Source organism: Euprymna scolopes, chromosome 32 (assembly GCF_053919585.1).
Source record: "Euprymna scolopes isolate OS-2025 chromosome 32, ASM5391958v1, whole genome shotgun sequence".
Taxonomy (NCBI): domain Eukaryota; kingdom Metazoa; phylum Mollusca; class Cephalopoda; order Sepiida; family Sepiolidae; genus Euprymna; species Euprymna scolopes.
This window is the reverse complement of record NC_136513.1, coordinates 43,171,816-43,195,262: the sequence shown is the minus strand read 5'-3', so window position 1 is coordinate 43,195,262 and position 23,447 is coordinate 43,171,816. Positions and strand designations below refer to the sequence as shown.

At 33.9% G+C, this 23,447-nt stretch overlaps 1 protein-coding gene across 2 annotated transcripts in view; it reads left to right on the top strand.

Annotated features, from left to right (window-relative positions):
* Positions 1–23,447, top strand: part of LOC145256312 (uncharacterized) — a 71,292-nt gene that overhangs the window by 32,520 nt on the left and 15,325 nt on the right. Inside the window, exon 3 of one of the 2 annotated variants that reach the window (XR_013863972.1) lies at positions 1,844–2,009. The exons of the other annotated variant lie outside the window; for it this stretch is intronic. The gene's annotated coding sequence lies outside the window, so the exon portion shown is untranslated. The remainder of the gene's footprint in view (positions 1–1,843; positions 2,010–23,447) is intronic. 2 annotated transcript variants of the gene reach the window in all.

Here is a 23,447-nt window from a genome sequence, read left to right as displayed (position 1 = left end):
TGTGTCCACCACACGGCATTTTATTTTTATTTTTATAACATGATAAGATGACACCCAAGTCCTGTTTTATTATTATTATTATTATTATTATTATTATTATTATTATTATTTAACTGTATTTTACAACAGCCAACGTCTCCCTTTGCTCGTTTAGTATAAAAACAACTTGGTTGGTATTCATAGGACTTCAAATTGGCGTGTGCGACCCAAGTCCAAACTTGATTACAGTTATGTTTCTGATTGTTGATCATTTGTATCGTTTGGACTATTGTTTTCATCTTAAGTGTTATTCTCCTAACGTTTTGGCCAACATAACTTTCTTCAGGTGTACCTTATCAAAATCAGGAATCTTTCTGCCAAATACGTGGAATCTGCATGGAATGTCAAGCAGAACCCTTTATTTAATTCACATATATTATGTATATATTATTACAAAGTCGTGATTTCAAAAGTTAAAAAAACGTATATAGATGCTATCAGCTAGAATTGAAACTGAAACTGTAGCAATTCAAAGCTGGTGAAGTTACCACGATATCAACGTGACACACATATGAACTGATTAAAAAAGTAAAAATTAAAAATAAACTAAGATGAATGTACAAAATGTATAACGATGTTTTCAATTTTTACCACTTTTTGACCTCTTGACCCATTTTGACCTTTTTTTCAATTTTGACCCATTTTTGACCTTTTGAAAACTATTTTAACCGGCTAAAGCCCCATAAAAGAACGGCCCATAAAAAAATCAATCATTTGAGGCCCCTAGCGCCACTTTGGGATTTTTAATTTCGGAGGGGATATAGTTTGAAAATATGGAGACAGACAAACAGACATATAGTCGTCTATATATAAGATTTTAATACATTAATATTTTAATCTTTCTTCGTCGGACGGACGTCCCAAAGATTAGATAATAAGGTAAAACAACATGTTCCATCCAAAATTCGAAATGGAAACCACCTACCTTCGGACGTTTTGAACAATACCCATGGCTCATCTATAGGTTGGTTGGTTGTTTTTGTTTTACGGCATATCAACCCTTTTTGGGTTATTTAATGCCGAATCCAAAGATTTTGAAGAAAAAATTTTTTTAATAGAATATATTTGTTGTTTTCTCGTCGGTTTCTATTCAACCCATAGTTGGGACCCTAACAGGTACTACCACTCCGGGTCAGAGTGGACCTGGGAGCAATGACAATTAAAGGGTGGCTCCGCATTCCCCAAAGCCCACAAGCTGGGGCCTCATCACTGGATATAGTTTAAGGTCATATCCAGGACCCCCATTGAGGGACTTTTACCCTCTGCAGGGAGGCAGTCAGCGTATTCTAATGCCCCACCGACAAGGTCCTCGTCTATAAGAGAGCACCTTATAAATAATCGTATTTGCGCTTTCAATTTTAGTGGGGACTTTTTTTCCATCCTTAGTAAGTCGCACTCTCTTTATCATCTCAAAATTCTAGAAACTATATATATTAAGACTCTGAGACCTTCTCTTTGCAAACAAAAAGAGAATCTCTTAGGGCTTAATCTAGTTTCTATTTAATAATTAATTCCCCCCCCCCTTTTTATATACATATATTCCCCCTGCTTTTTCATCTCCGATTCATTGTTCCCCCCCTTTCTTTTTAAAACGTAATTAAGCTCGATTTTAGCTCTGTTGAGCGAGCTTCGAAACCGGTCAGCTGACACATTCATTTTTATTTTTTAATTTCACAATCTTAAATAAATAATGTTTTCGAACAAGTTTAAATTTAGTCTTTACATAGCCATAATAAAATTTTGTACCCCGCAAAAAATATTTTAATATTTCTAGAAATTTTACAATCTTTTTTGCTTTTTTTAGGTTTTCAAAAGGATGAGTCTATTTTCATGTTTCCTGTAACCCTAACTCTATCCCAAACCATGGCATGGATATTTATGCAAGTAGCTTCGATGCATAACAATGAAACTTTGTTATGGATTTTAAAATTTAACAATATTTTATCTGGTGTATACTTCAGTAAACCAAGGTAAGTATTCTTTTTAAACTGTAGACATCAATAAACCGACGTATGTATTTTTGCATCTGCTGTGGACTTTAATAACCAAAGATATGTATTTTGCGTCTTGTATAGGCTTTTATTAATAGAGGTATGTTTGTTTTTTAAATCTTTTGTAGGCTTTAATAGAGATATGTATTTTGCATCTGGTTGAAGTTTTTATTAATAGATCTTTTTATTATAGATTTTATGATAGTATCTTGCATCTTGTGTAAGCTTTTATTAATAGAGGTATGTATTTTTGCAATCTGTTGTAGGCTTTAATTAATGGACATATGTATTTTGCATCTGGTGTAGGTGTTCCTTGATATATATATTGTTATGTTTGACGTTCGTCTTCATCGCCAACTGTTATGTTTGCAGGTTGAACCAAATAACGTATAAGGCAATACAAATGAAGACTCAATAAACAGAGGTAGATCAATAAGAAGTGTATTAGGAAAAGTATATTTACAGTATATTTACATAATGGTTGTCAAGTAAGAGAGTCTCGGCTGGAGAACATATCTGTTCTCGGCTCGGCTTTCGGTGGCTTCTGGTTAACACACACTCAGACTAACCGAGTCTTGCTATTTATGTGTAATATTATCCACATATGTAAATGAGTGGGTGCCACCACAACATATATATATATATATATATATATATATATATATATATATATATATATATATATATATGCATCTGGCATAGGCTTTACTTAACTGATATATATGTATATATATTGGCATCTGGTGTAAATTTTACTTAATTGCAGTATATATACGTTTTAATTAAGAGAGATATCCATTTTGCATCTTGTGTAGGCTTTTATTAATAAAAGATTTTTTTAAATCTAGTATGGGCTTTCATTAAAAAGATATGTATTTTGCATGTGGTGTAAAAATTAATTAACAAAGATGCCTTTTTGTATCCCGTATAGGCTTTAGGTAAACGAAGGTGTTTATACTTTAATGTAGCGTAATTGTTTGTTTATCGAGGTACATATTTTTGCACTTGGGTTAGGCTTCAGTTTACTACAGAAAAACTTTCGATTTCTGATTAAAGAAAATGACATTATTTTTGCACCAACCTAATAATATCGAGCTCAAGTATATATAACATATTTTGGTTAACAAATCGGAAGTACTTACGGGTGTGGGCGATCATTTTGTGGTTGAATTCTAGTGTTAGAACGATTACTTGGAATTGGAATCAGGAATAAAAAAAATCGAAACTTTTTTGAGGCATTGGAATCGGTATCAGAAAAATTGGTGTCTATTTTCCGATGCCCCAAATCTTGATACTCGTAGAAGTGTTTCCTGATTTGGTTCAGGTACCTTTTATGTTGGAATTTTCGGCCCTGAATGATGTATGTAACATGGCCGATTCTCCGTAAGATCGTGCCCTGTTCCCCAAAAGAAACGTTATTTCTAAAATGTTTAAAATACACGTTATCTCCGCTGTTAAACCGTTTCGTTGGCATTGTAGAGGTTCTGTTGTGTACAATATGTTTGGTAGCAGTTTATCAAATACAGATTTTATTTTCCGTCCAAACATGATTTCTGCTGAGGATCCTGCATCTGGTTGGTTCGGATTTCTCGTGATTCTGTAAACCTGCAGAAAATGCTGAAGGGCCTTTTCTGTCGGTGTAGCGGACACCTTTTTTAATGCCCTTTTAAGCGTATCGACGAAGCGTTCGGCCTGGCCATTGCTTCTGGCATGGTATTGGGGTGTCGTAATATGCTTGACTTGATACGTCTCGCAGAATTCTCTGAACTCTGTCGAGGTGAACTGTGTAGCAATGTCGCTAATCAAACAGTCTACAACCCCAAACCGAGCAAACAATTCCAATATAAAATTTGGTGTTGTTGCCGTGGTCGTTTTTTTTACATCTTAGTACCTCTGGCCATTTAGAGTAAGAGTCAACTACTATCAGGTAGTAAAAATCCTCCACCGTTCCCGCATAATCGATGTGGATCCCGGACCATGGTTGTTCAGCCTTAGGCCAAGGTTTATATGTTATCGGTGGTGCTTTTGCAGCCAAAGCGCAGCCTTTGCATCTGTTCACCATGTCTGTAATAGCTGGCCAATAAACAAAACTTCTCATTAGGCTTTTCATTCTGTTTATTCCTGGATGCCCCATGTGAAAATCAATGAGAATTCTTTTTTGAAAGGTTTGGGGGATGACAACCCTTTCACCGTATAACAGTATTTCGTCCCAACCATCAGATAAAAATCGACATTATTTTTTTGCATCAGATAAAAAACGACATTATTTTTGCATCAGGTTAAGACCGACATTATTTTTGCATCAGATAAAAAACGACTATTTTTGCATCAGATAAAAACCGACATTATTTTTGCATCAGATAAAAACCGACATTATTTTTGCATCAGATAAAAACCGATATTATTTTTGCATCAGATAAAAAACGACATTATTTTTCAATAAATTTTTGCATCAGATAAAAACCGACATTATTTTTGCATCAGATAAAAACCGACATTATTTTTGCATCAGATGAAAAACGACATTATTTTTGCATCAGATTGAAACCGACATTATTTTTGCATCAGATAAAAACCGATATTATTTTTGCATCAGATAAAAAACGACATTATTTTTGCACCAGATAAAAACCGATATTATTTTTGCATCAGATAAAAAACGACATTAGTTTTGCATCAGATAAAAAACGACATTATTTTTGCACAAGATAAAAACCGATAATATTTTTGCATCAGATAAAAAACGACATTATTTTTGCATCAGATAAAAGCACATTATTTTTGCATCAGATAAAAACCAACATTATTTTTGCATCAGATAGAATTTCTTTCAATGCAGTTTGCAATTTGGAGACGGAATTGTTTTTGTTGAGATAAGTGATTTCAATCATGCTTTTTATTTTAGATTTAAAATTATTAACAACTCCATTTTATTTCAGTATTTAATTTGTGTATTTCTGTTTTATTAAATGCTAGCTTTTTTCTAGTCCAATACCGGCTTCCATCTTATCTCGAAATTACTTATAACGGCACCAACTTACTTTCGGAAGAACCCCCCCCACCATCAGCCTTTTCTTTTATGTCGTAAGCTTCTTAAAACGTTACTAGCTTAAGTTCAGAATAAAATCACGACTTTCAACGGCTAATTTCAAAAAAAAAATGTTTTGAACGCTACTAACTGAATTTCTTTCAATGCAGTTTGCAATTTGGAGACGGAATTGTTTTTGTTGAGATAAGTGATTTCAATCATGCTTTTTATTTTAGATTTAAAATATTAACAACTCCATTTTATTTCAGTATTTAATTTGTGTATTTCTGTTTTATTAAATGCTAACTTTTTTTTTTTTTTCTTTCCTCGTACATATGTTTATTTATCTACCGAGTTGATAGCAAAAATTACGAATTATACTCATTTTTAGTGCGTGTGAGGGGAATCTATCACCATACTTTCCCTTAAACACGTCTGTTGGACTTTTATTAAGTACAATACTTAATAGTTTTTTTTTTTTTTTTTTTTTTTTTTAATGGAGAGTAGAAAACGCATTGTGGATGCGTTATCGGCAGCTCCTGTTACTCTCGCTTCTTCTTATTTGTCCCTCAGTCTTCATTTTTTAAATGAGTGATTTTTCGGACAAAGGGAGAAGAAAAAGCTGTTTTCTAGGTTGGCAGTATTTTTGCGAACAGTTTGCTGAGATGGCGGAAATTTTCTGTTTCTATGTCTATCCTTGTAGCCATGTCACTAGTAAGGGTGCTGGAGGTAAACGTTTTGTCTGGGCTGACGTTATCCGCCTGATAGTCAGGGACCCGAACCTTGGATTAACCACTAAGGAGGCTGTCCTTTCAGCAGGTGCAAAGTACTGGGGCTGCTGTATTGCCATTTGGTGAATGGATTCTGGACCATGCAGTAGCTTCTGGTGGGGCCTCTCGATGCCATACTAGTGGGTAATTGTTACGGCTTTACCTTATCATTAGCTACAAATAAAAAAAAATTCTTCGTTTCTTTTTCTCTCTTAATTTCCCCTCTCTGTCCTGCTCTAAGTAAATCTGTCGACCTAGTCCACAAATTCCAAAATTTCATCATGACAAGTTTCAAGAAAAAATACACGATTAAACCCGGTTCTCCAACTTCCAACGAAGACCCCTACTACCATGTCTCCTTCTCCAACATCAGGGGTCTTCGTTCTAACCTTCCAGAGGTTGAAACCCAATTACAGGAGACTAAACCAGACCTTTTATTTTTAAGTGAAACTGGCATTGGACAGGCTATTTCCCTAGATGAGTTTGCAATTTCAGGATACTCTAACTTAACTTCTAAAACTGACCCCCAAGATCGTCATGGGCATGGAATATGTGCCTATATTAAAGATAGCTTTCCATGTGGGAGGGACATCTCCAGGGAAGATCCTAACTTACCCTATATGTGCTTCCGGGTTGCTTTAGCTCACACTACTGCATTTATATTTACTCTCTATCGCCCCCACAACAGCGGAGTTACTATCTTTCAAAGCATATCTGAGAAAATTGACCAAGTCCTTTCTACTTATCCTTCAGCTAACATTCACATATGTGGAGACTTCAATGTTCACAACGTCGAATGGTTGACCCACTCAAACAAGACCGATGATGAGGGGAGGTTCTGTCATGATTTCTCCATTGCCTATGACCTCACTCAGATTGTTCAGGAACCTACCCGTGTGCCCGATAATGACGGCCAGTATGCGAGCCTACTAGACCTTTTTCTCACAACTTGCCCTGAACTATGTTCAGTTTATGTTCTGTCGCCTCTTGGATCTTCCGACCACTCTGTTGTATCAATCAAGATAAAAATGAAATATAATAAGTCCCCAGACGTACCTCTTCATCGTACAGTATATCGATACACTAAGGCTGACTGGGATAGCTTCCGTACATTTATATCTGATCTACCTCTGCATTCCATGTTTAAAAAGGATGTGTCCTCTATAGTATTAGACCTAACTGAATGGTTAATTGTAGGTATTGACCATTTCATACCCTCTAAAAAGTTTCAGCAAAAACCTAACAGCCAGCCATGGTTCTCTCCAGAATGTGCTGCTGCCATTGCGCACAGAAATCACTTTTTCCACTGCTTCAAACGTAATAGATGTATGGAAACTAAAGCCGTTTTCAGGACTGCCAGCAACCATTGTAAGAAAGTAATAAGGAACGCAAGAGTGTTGTATGCTCAATCTGTTAAGTCCAAAGTAGCTGAGCAGCGGCTTGGTTCCCACCAGTTTTGGCAAATAGCAAACAGAATCCTGAACAGAAGCGTGTGCTCCATCCCAACTATTATCAATGGACCTGAGGTAATCTCGTCAGCATCTGACAAAGCCAAACTCTTTGTCAAGAACTTTGCAGCTAATTCTACCCTTTGTGACCAAGACCGCCAACCCCCAATATTTCCTCCTGTATCAGAAAACACGCTATGTGATATACGTATATCTGTATGTGATGTTGCGAAGCTAATCAAAAACCTTGATTCGAGTAAAGCAACTGGCCCTGATGGTATTCCAATTATAGTACTCAAAAAACTTCAACCTGAATTAGCGCCCATACTTACAAAACTGTTTAAACGTTGTCTTAAGGAGAATAGTTTCCCATCTCCCTGGAAAATCTCATCAGTATGCCCTGTATTTAAGAATTCAGGTGATCGCTCATCCCCCTCTCAGTACAGGCCAATAAGTCTCCTGTGCGTCATGAGTAAGTTGCTGGAATCTGTGTTAAATACAGAAGTAATCAAACATCTCAACAAAAATGACCTTCTTAGTGACACTCAATATGGTTTCCGTTCTGCTAGATCTACAGCAGATGTCCTTACAGTTATATCGCATAGGATTAGCAAATCTCTCGACGGTGGCAATCTTTCTAGGGCAATTGCTCTTGACATATCTAAAGCCTTTGATAGGGTATGGCATAAAGGTTTACTTCATAAGATCGCTAGCTATGGTATAGCTGGAAAAGTCTTCTCAATTATTAAATCATTTCTCTCTGATAGGTTCATAAGAGTAGTAGTTGAGGGGCAAAAATCAGAAGCTCACAGTATTAATGCCGGTGTCCCTCAGGGATCCATCCTGGGCCCAACTCTTTTCCTGATCTACATTAATGATCTTCCAAATCATATCCTTACATCATTTGTAGACATTTATGCTGACGACACTACCATTTATGGTACCACATCTAAGACAGTAAACGACCAAGTTCTCTCCAATTCTCTCTCCTCTGATCTTGAGCACGTAGTACAATGGGGAAAGGAGTGGCTGGTTACTTTTAATGCATCTAAAACCAAGCTTCTCTCTTTACATCATCAACATTCTAATTCACATTTGTCATCAATTGAAATGAATGGCTCTCGTCTTCAGGAGGCCTCAAGTTTTGACAAGCTTCTGGGCTTGACCATTACTCCTGATCTTAAATGGAACACGTATATCAAATCTGTTGCCAAGGCCGCTGGAAAAATGGTGGGATCTTTCTATCGATCCAGTAGATATCTCACTGCTGATGCTATTCTCTACCTATATAAGAGCCAGGTACGTCCAAGGATGGAATACTGTTGCCACATCTGGGCAGGAGCTGCTAGAAAGGACTTGTCCTGCCTTGATAGAGTTCAAAATAGACTTCGTAGCCTCGTAGGAGATGTCCTTTTCTCCTCCTTGCAACCTCTATCTCACAGAAGAGATGTTGCGAGTTTGTCTCTGATGTATCGTTATTTTCATGGAAAGTGTTCAACTGAGCTTCAATCTATGGTCCCCCCTCGCCAAACTTTCACAAGAAACACTCGTCTAGCTGTAAACACTATCAATAATTTCCCCCACTCTTTATCTGTGGCTAAACCTAAACGTAGATTCCATGAACAAAGCTTCTTTCTTAGAACTGCACGCCTGTGGAATTGTCTTCCGTTTTCCTGCTTTCCGGCTGACTACAATATGGTTGTGTTCAAGTCTAAAGTAAATAAGTTCTTGATGAGCCGTTCCATATAAGTTATCAAATTTACCAAATTTTCATTACTAATGATTACTATATTGACCAATTTCTACTGTACACTCTTTAACCCTTATCCTTGAGTGGCCTCTGGGCCTTGATAATGTGGTGACGCCTTTGTAAAAAAAAAAAAAAAAAAAAAAAAAAAAGAAACCGACATTATTTTTGCATCAGATAAAAACCGACATTATTTTTGCATCAGATAGAAACCGACATTATTTTTGCATCAGATTGAAACCGACATTATTTTTGCATCAGATAAAAACCGACATTATTTTTGCATCAGATATATATATATATATATATATATATATATATATATATATATATATATATTTGTACTTTAACCTCACAAATTATATATATATATATATATATATATATATATACTTGTACTTTAACCTTACAATTGAATAAAAAAAACATATAAAAATGTAATTACACTTGGAAATACGATTTAAAAAATAGCGCGGATCGGTGAGTGCACTAGTATCATTTATTTATCTTAATTTTTTATTTTAAAAGCTTCCTAAAATAAATTTGTCTAATTTTATGTTATTGGAAAAAAAAAGAAGGTAAATATGGAAAATTACTCCACCCTCGAAAATTCCTTTAAAATTACCACTTTTATAAGTTTTCGGGGTCGCTGAAAACGAAAATAACGTTTATAATTAAGGCAACTGAGTACTTTCCAAGATATGAAGAAATGTTAGTTTTAAAAAGTGGAGGATCACTTTTCCATAATGATTTAACGTAAACTGATAAGCCACTTTGTTTTGTGGTTTCAGCTAGTCGGGTGTTTTTCGTGAAAGATTGGCGGTGGGAGGGACCAGAGAATGGAGCTCAGACGAGCACTTGCCATGGAAATAACGATAAAACAGAGACAGGCTCCCTCGATGCACATATCCCCGACAAACCCACTTAGCAACAAAATCTCACTCCTTCACTGTGGAGATCTTTAAATGCCAGAAAGCTTTTTACTCTAATACTTTCTTCCCTCGAACAGCTAGACTTTGGAATTCCCTTCCTGCTATCTGCTTCCTTGGCTGTATTGATATGCAGAAGTTTAAATGTAATGTAAACCAACATCTTGTTAATATTTCCTAAGCATGGCCCCAAATAGTAGCCTCTATATAGGCGATATGCCTTGTTAGGGGTAAACGTGAGTAAAAAAAAGCATCTCTGTTCTTACTTTGAAATCGACGAACCTATCTCCTAACTGTGCTAATATCAAATACATTGGCTTCATAAACGTTCAACAGGCGCCGGTGAATGTTGGTAGGTTTAATTTTTTCAATAATGATGATTTAATGAGGAATGGAACTTTGCTTCTGATGCACATCCATGACAATGGAAAACTATATACTGCCTATGTTGGGAGTGTCATGATGTATGGTAGTGGGACTTGACTGCTTAAGGAAGACATTAAAAGCATTTCTAGAACAGATATGCAGATGGTGAGGTGGTTGTGTGGTGTCTCAGGGATGGGAAGTCATCAGAAGAGTTGAGGAAAACAGAGTGGAACGATAAAATTTTCTTTTTTTGTTGCAGTTGTATACAAATCCCAAGAGTGATAGGAGTCTTCTATCGTGTCTGAAAGTGACACAATGTTCACTGAGCAAGATCTCAAATGAGGAAATGCTCCACTGTACAACTGATGCTCTCTAGCGATCAAAGTTATGACAACAGGACCATTGCCATCACCCTCAAAATGCATCATTGGATTCCCACAAAAATCAGATATATGCCCAGGGTGATGAAAACAAAGTTTCCGGTCATGGTTATAGTCTTTATAGTGTGGTTTGAAGTGAGGGCCACATCATGCCACCTCATCTTTTTGAAGGTGTGCATGGATGTGTTGAAGAGTGTGGTGATCCCCAGGCAGACCCTGGATGTGACAGCAGGACTTGGCACTGGTCTACAAGTCCAAAGAGATCCAGGCTTGGCTTCAGAAGGAGTGCTACAACTTTGTACTCTTCTATTACTGCCCCCTCCACCCCCGACTTGTACCCGCTGGACTACTCCGTATGGTCATAGGTTGAAAATATCACTAACATGACCTCTCACAACATCAAAGCCAGTCTGATCGCCGCCATCCACCAAGCATCCACTCCTCACTTCTATTGTGTTTAACAATAATAATAAAATATTATTTAATGCCCATGAAAACGGTGCTTGATTATTTAATGCCCATGGAAACGGTGCTTAATCTAGAGAAATAAAAGTCGGATTTGGTATCAGGATAATGTTGGTGCAAAAATAATGTCGTTTTTGACGTATATATATATATATATATATATATATATATATATATATTACTGATAAAAACGACATTATTTTTGCAATACAAGACATTATTTTTGCAAAAAATAATGTCGTTTTTGACGTATATATATATATATATATATATATATATATATATATGTAAATATATATATATATTACTGATAAAAAACGACATTAAAAAACGACGTATATATATATATATATATATATATATATATATATATATATATATATATATTATTGATAGAAACGACATTAATTTTGCAATACAAGACATTATTTTTGCAAAAATAATGTCGTTTTTGACCTATATCTATATATATATAAATGTAACTCTTGGTTCGTTCGGAATTAATTGTCTAAAAAACCACTGGACGGATGGCTTTACGTTTTGGTATAATATGTTTACTATATCCATGTGTGTTTTTATATATTTCGTTTTAATTATAACATTATACTTAATTTTTCTTTGATAAATAGGTGGATTTCTTTATACCGAGAGGCCATTTTTTTTATTTAGGGACAATTATTTATTACAGCTTCCTGTCACGTGACCAGTGTTAAAATTTAGCGGTTTTCCTGCTAGATCTGGAGATTTCGTTTACAATCTAGCGGGAAATCCTAGAAAATCTAGAGGTATTTGGCACCCACACACCCGCATTAGATTATTAAAAAATTAAGAGAAGCGCTTGAAAATACTTTAAAACATAAAATAATCTCATTCATGTAAGTAAAAAAAAAAGTAGCATCTATTGCCTTTGGTAACAATTATTTATTGATTATTTGCTTTGTTTTTCACCTTTTTTTCGACTAACCATTCTTAAATCTCACTATAAAATCGATTTTTCCAAGTACATTTTAGGTAGGGGGAGCATTCCAACCTCCGAAGTTTAGTTTAAAATACGATCTAAAAGTGTAAAAAGCAAGAAACAACAGCAAAAAAACAAAAAACAAATAAAATATAAAACAAATAAATGTTGTCAAAGGCAAGATAAGTTACTTTTCTGCCAAACTGGATATAATTTTCGTGTTTTTATTCAATGTAACATATTTATTCAGCTCGAAAAACATACAGTGTTTACCGATGTATTCGTAAATTCACCAGGTAATCACTAAAAGGGACTCTTAAAAGTCGTCATCTGTATCGAGCAAAAATTTAAAACCACTGATTATATGTCAGCCTACGTCACAGTAACATATATTGAGTGAATTCCTAACAGTGTTTTGTATAATTTTTTAGTAAAACTAATTTTCCCAAAATTCCCCCAAACTTAACGTGTTTAATACAGTCTGCCGCCATTTGTATTTTTAAAATATACCGATAAACACTGCATGTTTTTGAACCGATAAAACATTATACATTACATAAAAACACTACAATGTAATCCAGTTAGGTAGAATATTTATTTTCTTGCCTTTGATAAAATTTATTTGTTATATATTAATACAGTCTGCCGCCATTTGTATTTTTTAAATATACCGATAAACACTGCATGTTTTTGAACCGATTAAACATTATACATTACATAAAAACACTACAATGTAATCCAGTAAGGTAGAACATTTACTTTTCTTGCCTTTGATAAAATTTATTTGTTATGTATTTATTTTTTGACAACTTCTTTGTATCTGTGTTTAGTAATACAAACCCTTTTCATTTAATGTAACGTTTAGTCGGCTCGAAAAACGGTGTTTATCGGTGTATTTGAAAGATACAAATGGTGGCAGACACTGTTGATTACGTTAAGTTTGCATCAGATTGAAACCGACATTATTTTTGCATCAGATAAAACCGACATTATTTTTGCGTCAGATTGAAACCGACATTATTTTTGCATCAAATATAAACCGACATTATTTTTGCATCAAATAGAAACCGACATTATTTTTGCATCAGATAAAAACCGACATTATTTTTGCATCAGATAGAAACCGACATTATTTTTGCATCAGATTGAAACCGACATTATTTTTGCATCAAATAGAAACCGACATTATTTTTGCATCAGATAAAAAACGACATTATTTTTGCATCAGATTGAAACCGACATTATTTTTGCATCAGATAAAAACCGACATAATTTTTGCATCAGATTGAAAACGACATTATTTTTGCATCAGATAGAAACCGACATTATTTTGGCATCAGATTGAAACCGGCATTATTTTTGAATAAGATAACAACCAACATTATTTTTGCTTAAGATTGAAACCGCCATTATTTTTGCATCAGATAGAAACCGACATTATTTTTGCATCAGATTGAAACCGACATTATATTTGCATCAAATAGAAACCGACATTATTTTTGCATCAGATTGAAACCTACATTATTTTTGCATCAAATAGAAACCGACATTATTTTTGCATCGGATAAAAACCGACATTATTTTTGCATCAGATAAAAACCGACATTATTTTTGCATCAGATTGAAACCGACATTATTTTTGCATCACATAGAAACCGACATTATTTTTGCATCAAATAGAAACCTACATTATTTTTGCATCACATAGAAACCGACATTATTTTTGCATCAGATAAAAACCGACATTATTTTTGCATCAAATAGAAACCGACATTAGTTTTGCATCGGATTGAAACCTACATCATTTTTGCATCAAATAGAAACCGCCATTATTTTTGCATCAGATAGAAACCGCCATTATTTTTGCATCAGATAAAAAACGACATAATTTTTGCATCAGATAGAAACCGCCGTTATTTTTGCATAAGATAAAAAACGACATTATTTTTGCATAAGATAAAAACCGACATTATTTTTGCATCAGATACAAACCGACATTATTTTTGCGTCAGATTGAAATCCACATTATTTTTGCATCAAATAGAAACCGACATTATTTTTGCATCAAATAGAAACCGACATTATTTTTGCATCAGATAAAAACCGACATTATTTTTGCATCAAATAGAAACCGACATTAGTTTTGCATCGGATTGAAACCTACATTATTTTTGCATCAAATAGAAACCGACATTATTTTTGCATCAGATAGAAACCGCCATTATTTTTGCATCAGATAAAAAACGACATTATTTTTGCATCAGATAGAAACCGCCGTTATTTTTGCATCAGATAAAAAACGACATTATTTTTGCATCAGATTGAAACCGACATTATTTTTGAATCAGATAAAAACCGACATTATTGTTTCATCAAATAGAAACCGACATTATTTTTGCATCAGATAGAAACCGACATTATTTTTGCATCAAATAGAAACCGACATTATTTTTGCATCAGATAAAAACCGACATTATTTTTGCTTAAGATTTAAACCGACATTATTTTTGCTTAAGATTGAAACCGACATTATTTTTGCATCAGATAGAAACCGACATTAATTTTGCATCAGATTGAAACCGACATTATTTTTGAATAAGCTAAAAACCAACATTATTTTTGCTTAAGATTGAAACCGCCATTATTTTTGCATCTGATAAAAACCGACATTATTTTTGCATCAGATTGAAACCGACATTATATTTGCATCAAATAGAAACCGATATTATTTTTGCATCAGATAAAAACCGACATTATTTTTGAATCAGATAAAAACCGACATTATTTTTGCATCAGATTGAAACCGCCATTATTTTTGCATCAGATAAACCCGACATTATTTTTGCATCAAATAGAAACCGACATTATTTTTGCATCAGATTGAAACCTACATTATTTTTGCATCAGATAGAAACCGACATTATTTTTGCATCAGATAGAAACACCCATTATTTTTGCATCAGATAAAAAACGACATTATTTTTGCATCAGATAGAAACCGCCATTATTTTTGCATCAGATAAAAACCGACATTATTTTTGCATCAGATTGAAACCGACATTATTTTTGCATCAGATAAAAAACGACATTATTTTTGCATCAGAAAAAACCGACATTATTTTTGCTTAAGATTGAAACCGACATTATTTTTGCATCAAATAGAAACCGACATTATTTTTGCATCAAATAGAAACCGACATTATTGTTGCATCAGATAAAAACCGACATTATTTTTGCATCAAATAGAAACCGACATTATATTTGCATCAGATTGAAACCTACATTATTTTTTCATCAAATAGAAACCGACATTATTTTTGCATCAGATAAAAACCGACATGATTTTTGCATCAGATACTAACCGACATTATTTTTGCATCAGATTGAAACCTACATTATTTTTGCATCAGATAGAAACCGACATTATTTTTGCATCAAATAGAAACCGACATTATTTTTGCATCAGATGAAAACCGACATTATGTTTGCATCAGATAAAAACCGACATAATTTTTGCATCAGATTTAAAACGACATTATTTTTGCATCAGATAGAAACCGACATTATTTTGGCATCAGATTGAAACCGGCATTATTTTTGAATAAGATAACAACCAACATTATTTTTGCTTAAGATTGAAACCGCCATTATTTTTGCATCAGATAGAAACCGACATTATTTTTGCATCAGATTGAAACCGACATTATATTTGCATCAAATAGAAACCGACATTATTTTTGCATCAGATTGAAACCTACATTATTTTTGCATCAAATAGAAACCGACATTATTTTTGCATCGGATAAAAACCGACATTATTTTTGCATCAGATAAAAAACGACATTATTTTTGCATCAGATTGAAACCGACATTATTTTTGCATCACATAGAAACCGACATTATTTTTGCATCAAATAGAAACCTACATTATTTTTGCATCAGATAAAAACCGACATTATTTTTGCATCAGATAAAAACCGACATTATTTTTGCATCAAATAGAAACCGACATTAGTTTTGCATCGGATTGAAACCTACATCATTTTTGCATAAAATAGAAACCGACATTATTTTTGCATCAGATAGAAACCGCCATTATTTTTGCATCAGATAAAAAACGACATAATTTTTGCATCAGATAGAAACCGCCGTTATTTTTTCATAAGATAAAAAACGACATTATTTTTGCATAAGATTGAAACCGACATTATTTTTGCATCAGATACAAACCGACATTATTTTTGCGTCAGATTGAAATCGACATTATTTTTGCATCAAATAGAAACCGACATTATTTTTGCATCAAATAGAAACCGACATTATTTTTGCATCAGAAAAAACCGACATTATTTTTGCTTAAGATTGAAACCGACATTATTTTTGCATCAAATAGAAACCGACATTATTTTTGCATCAAATAGAAACCGACATTATTGTTGCATCAGATAAAAACCGACATTATTTTTGCATCAAATAGAAACCGACATTATTTTTGCATCAGATTGAAACCTACATTATTTTTTCATCAAATAGAAACCGACATTATTTTTGCATCAGATAAAAACCGACATGATTTTTGCATCAGATACAAACCGACATTATTTTTGCATCAGATTGAAACCTACATTATTTTTGCATCAGATAGAAACCGACATTATTTTTGCATCAAATAGAAACCGACATTATTTTTGCATCAGATGAAAACCGACATTATGTTTGCATCAGATAAAAACCGACATAATTTTTGCATCAGATTTAAAACGACATTATTTTTGCATCAGATAGAAACCGACATTATTTTGGCATCAGATTGAAACCAGCATTATTTTTGAATAAGATAACAACCAACATTATTTTTGCTTAAGATTGAAACCGCCATTATTTTTGCATCAGATAGAAACCGACATTATTTTTGCATCAGATTGAAACCGACATTATATTTGCATCAAATAGAAACCGACATTATTTTTGCATCAGATTGAAACCTACATTATTTTTGCATCAAATAGAAACCGACATTATTTTTGCATCGGATAAAAACCGACATTATTTTTGCATCAGATAAAAAACGACATTATTTTTGCATCAGATTGAAACCGACATTATTTTTGCATCACATAGAAACCGACATTATTTTTGCATCAAATAGAAACCTACATTATTTTTGCATCAGATAAAAACCGACATTATTTTTGCATCAGATAAAAACCGACATTATATTTGCATCAAATAGAAACCGACATTATTTTTGCATCAGATAGAAACCGACATTATTTTTGCATCAGATAGAAACCGCCATTATTTTTGCATCAGATAAAAAACGACATTATTTTTGCATCAGATAGAAACCACCGTTATTTTTGCATCAGATAAAAAACGACATTATTTTTGCATCAGATTGAAACCGACATTATTTTTGCATCAGATAAAAACCGACATTTTTGTTTCATCAAATAGAAACCGACATTATTTTTGCATCAGATAGAAACCGACATTATTTTTGCATCAAATAGAAACCGACATTATTTTTGCATCAGATAAAAACCGACATTATTTTTGCTTAAGATTTAAACTGACATTATTTTTGCTTAAGATTGAAACCGACATTATTTTTGCATCAGATAGAAACCGACATTAATTTTGCATCAGATTGAAACCGACATTATTTTTGAATCAGCTAAAAACCAACATTATTTTTGCTTAAGATTGAAACCGCCATTATTTTTGCATCTGATAAAAACCGACATTATTTTTGCATCAGATTGAAACCGACATTATATTTGCATCAAATAGAAACCGACATTATTTTTGCATCAGATAAAAACCGACATTATTTTTGAATCAGATAAAAACCGACATTATTTTTGCATCAGATTGAAACCGCCATTAATTTCGCATCAGATAAAAACCGACATTATTTTGGCATCAAATAGAAACCGCCATTATTTTTGCATCAGATTGAAACCTACATTATTTTTGCATCAAATAGAAACCGACATTATTTTTGCATCAGATAGAAACCGCCATTATTTTTGCATCAGATAAAAAACGACATTATTTTTGCATCAGATAGAAACCGCCATTATTTTTGCATCAGATAAAAACCGACATTATTTTTGCATCAGATTGAAACCGACATTATTTTTGCATCAGATAAAAAACGACATTATTTTTGCATCAGAAAAAACCGACATTATTTTTGCTTAAGATTGAAACCGACATTATTTTTGCATCAAATAGAAACCGACATTATTTTTGCATCAAATAGAAACCGACATTATTGTTGCATCAGATAAAAACCGACATTATTTTTGCATCAAATAGAAACCGACATTATTTTTGCATCAGATTGAAACCTACATTATTTTTTCATCAAATAGAAACCGACATTATTTTTGCATCAGATAAAAACCGACATGATTTTTGCATCAGATACAAACCGACATTATTTTTGCATCAGATTGAAACCTACATTATTTTTGCATCAAATAGAAACCGACATTATTTTTGCATCAAATAGAAACCGACATTATTTTTGCATCAGATGAAAACCGACATTATGTTTGCATCAGATAAAAACCGACATAATTTTTGCATCAGATTTAAAACGACATTATTTTTGCATCAGATAGAAACCGACATTATTTTGGCATCAGATTGAAACCGGCATTAATTTTGAATAAGATAACAACCAACATTATTTTTGCTTAAGATTGAAACCGCCATTATTTTTGCATCAGATAGAAACCGACATTATTTTTGCATCAGATTGAAACCGACATTATATTTGCATCAAATAGAAACCGACATTATTTTTGCATCAGATTGAAACCTACATTATTTTTGCATCAAATAGAAACCTACATTATTTTTGCATCGGATAAAAACCGACATTATTTTTGCATCAGATAAAAAACGACATTATTTTTGCATCAGATTGAAACCGACATTATTTTTGCATCACATAGAAACCGACATTATTTTTGCATCAAATAGAAACCTACATTATTTTTGCATCAGATTGAAACCGACATTATTTTTGCATCAGATAAAAACCGACATTATATTTGCATCAAATAGAAACCGACATTAGTTTTGCATCGGATTGAAACCTACATCATTTTTGCATAAAATAGAAACCGACATTATTTTTGCATCAGATAGAAACCGCCATTATTTTTGCATCAGATAAAAAACGACATTATTTTTGCATCAGATAGAAACCGCCGTTATTTTAGCATAAGATAAAAAACGACATTATTTTTGCATAAGATTGAAACCGACATTATTTTTGCATCAGATACAAACCGACATTATTTTTGCGTCAGATTGAAATCGACATTATTTTTGCATCAAATAGAAACCGACATTATTTTTGCATCAAATAGAAACCGACATTATTTTTGCATCAGATAAAAACCGACATTATTTTTGCATCAAATAGAAACCGACATTAGTTTTGCATCGGATTGAAACCTACATTATTTTTGCATCAAATAGAAACCGACATTATTTTTGCATCAGATAGAAACCGCCATTATTTTTGCATCAGATAAAAAACGACATTATTTTTGCATCAGATAGAAACCCCCGTTATTTTTGCATCAGATTAAAAACGACATTATTTTTGCATCAGATTGAAACCGACATTATTTTTGCATCAGATAAAAACCGACATTATTTTGGCATCAAATAGAAACCGACATTATTTTTTCATCAGATAAACCCGACATTATTTTTGCATCAAATAGAAACCGACATTATTTTTGCATCAGATAAAAACCGACATTATTTTTGCTTAAGATTTAAACCGACATTATTTTTGCTTAAGATTGAAACCGACATTATTTTTGCATCAGATAGAAACCGACATTATTTTTGCATCAGATTGAAACCGACATTATTTTTGAATCAGCTAAAAACCAACATTATTTTTGCTTAAGATTGAAACCGCCATTATTTTTGCATCTGATAAAAACCGACATTATTTTTGCATCAGATTGAAACCGACATTATATTTTCATCAAATAGAAACCGACATTATTTTTGCATCAGATAAAAACCGACATTATTTTTGAATCAGATAAAAACCGACATTATTTTTGCATCAGATTGAAACCGCCATTATTTTTGCATCAGATAAAAACCGACATTATTTTGGCATCAAATAGAAACCGACATTATTTTTTCATCAGATAAACCCGACATTATTTTTGCATCAAATAGAAACCGACATTATTTTTGCATCAGATTGAAACCTACATTATTTTAGCATCAAATAGAAACCGACATTATTTTTGCATCAGATAGAAACCGCCATTATTGTTGCATCAGATAGAAACCGACATTATTTTTGCATCAGATAGAAACCGCCATTATTTTTGCATCAGATAAAAACCGACATTATTTTTGCATCAGATTGAAACCGACATTATTTTTGCATCAGATAAAAAACGACATTATTTTTGCATAAGATAAAAACCGACATTATTTTTGCATCAGATTGAAACCTACATTATTTTTGCATCAGATAGAAACCGACATTATTTTTGCATCAAATAGAAACCGACATTATTTTTGCATCAGATGAAAACCGACATTATGTTTGCATCAGATAAAACCGACATTATTTTTACATCAGATTGAAACCGACATTATTGTTGCATTAGATAAAAACCGACATTATTTTTTAATCAGATAAAAACCGACATTATTTTTGCATCAGATAAAACCGACATTATTTTTGCATCAGATAGAAACCGACATTATTTTTGCATCAGATTGAAACCGACATTATTTTTGCATTAAATAAAAAACGACATTATTTTTTAATCAGATAAAAACCGACATTATTTTTGCATCAGATAAAACCGACATTATTTTTGCATCAGATAAAAACCGACATTATTTTTGCATCAGATTGAAACCGACATTATTTTTGCATTAGATAAAAACCGACATTATTTTTGCATCAGATAAAAACCGACATTATTTTTGCATCAGATAAAACCGACATTATTTTTTGCATCAGATAAAAACCGACATTATGTTTGCATCAGATAGAAACCGACATTATTTTTGCATCAGATTGAAACCGACATTATTTTTGCATCAGATAAAACCGACATTGAAGGAGTGAGTTTGTCGGGGATATGTGCATCGAGGGAGCCTGTCTCTGTTTTATCGTTATTTCCATGACAAGTGCTCATCCGAGTTCCATTCTCTGGTCCCTCCCCACCGCCAATCTTTAACGAAAACCACCCGACTAGCTGAAACCACTGTCAATAATTTCCCCACTCTTTATCCGTGTCTAAATGAAAACGTAGATTCAATGAACAAAGCTTCTTTTTCAGAACTGCACGGCTGTGGAACTCTTTGCCGCTTGCCTGTTTTCCCCCCCCCCCCGAATTCAACTTGGATGTCTTCAAGTCCAACACAAACAAATTCCTGATGAACCGCCCCCTTAAGTAATGACACCTATCAAATCCACAATACTATTACTACGATACTATGCCACTGATTAGTGTACACACAATAACCCTTATCCCCGAGTGGCTCCTTGGCCTTGAAAGTGGTGCCCCCCGTGTAAAAAAAAGCATTTGTAGAGGTACAAGATACTATAAGGTGGGAGTAGTCGTCTGGCCCGATAGAGGGAATCCACCTTCTTTGCAATAGCCTTCACAACGTCCTCAATGTACTTGTTCCAGTTCACATTGCCCGCCAATTTTGGGCCGAAGAGTTTGAAAGAAGAATTCTCAGTTAGTGACAAAGCGTGCTTCAGACTTTTACGATGAAGGCATGAAAAAATGCTGGCAAAAGTGCATTGATAATGTTGATGCTCATATAGAAAAATAAATCTTCTATTTCTGTCATGATTTCTCCATTTGGCAGCACTATTCCATTCAAATGAAACTTTACTCCTCTTTTCATCACCAACACCACACATTTACTAATCCCAAAATCCATCCCAATGTCTTCTGGGTATGTCCCCACCAGTTCTACCAGTCTCTCCATTTCCTTTTAATTTCTACCGAATATTTTCAAATTATCCATAAAGAGTAGATGGTTGAGGCGTCTGTCACCAGATCCAAAGTTATACCCCAGTTTTTCTCTCTTCAAGAGGATGCTCAGAAGCATCATTATCATTACAAAAAGAAGTGGCGATAACGAATCTCCTTGAAAAATCCCACGTTTAATGCCAACCTGCCCCATCTCCTCTCTGTTTGCTGTCAGCACCGTTTTCCATTGAGCCATACTTGTCTCCAAAAGCCCTACCACATTCTCAGCAACCTTCATCATCAATAGTGTTTCACGTATCCATGAATGAGGAACCATGTCATAAGCCTTTCTGTAATCGATCCATGCTACGCTCAGATTCCTCCTCCTCTTCTTCTTCTTCTTCTTCTTCTTCTTCTTCTTCTTCTTCTTTGCATCCTACATTATTGCTTTATCAATTAGTAGTTGCTCTTTAGTACCTCTCAAGCCTTTCCGGCACCCCTTTTGTTCGTCAGGAAAAACACCATTACTCTCAAGATGTTCATAAATTTTCTCCGCAAATATTCCAGTCAACAGTTTCTACATCAATGGCAGACATGTAATTGGTCTATAATTATTGGCATCTGTTCCTTTTGCAGGATCTTTCCTAATCAGTGTTGTTCTTCCTTTCACAAGGCAATCAGGGATATCTCCCAACTCTACAAGCCTTTGCAGAGCTATAGGTGGATAAACGCATGGAAACTGTTTAAACCAGAAGCCGATCACTCCATCTGGACCAGGTGCCTTCCAGTTTTTCATCCTTCGTATGCCAGCCTTATCATCATCATAGATGGTTATCTCAACGTTTTTCATCTGCTGCATTTCTGATAGCCTTTCTCTGACCTCTCCCAACCAGCTAGCCTTCTCATTATATCGCCCTTCCACAGACCAAACCCCACTCCAGAACTTCCTGGCATCTTTTGCATTTGGAGTGTTGTTATTTCCCGCCTGTTTACTATCATTTAATTCTTTATACAGTTGAGACTGATTGTTTTGGAAAAGGTTGTTCTACTGAAACGCAACACTTTTTCCGACAAAGTTCCTAATTTTCATACCACCAGTGTGGACTTTCTCTTTCAACATTGTTAGGACGTTCATTGTTCCCTTTTCCAGCAATCTATACCTCCTTTCAAGGTCGTCCTTAGCTTTCTGTCCTAGTGTAACTCCTTTTCTTATTTCTTCGATTCTACCAATATCTTTCCGCCACCAATTAATACTTCTCTAAGTCACCTCTGCCAGTCTGGCCTTCTATCCTTCATTTCTCCCTTATTTTTCTGTAATAACGAAGACG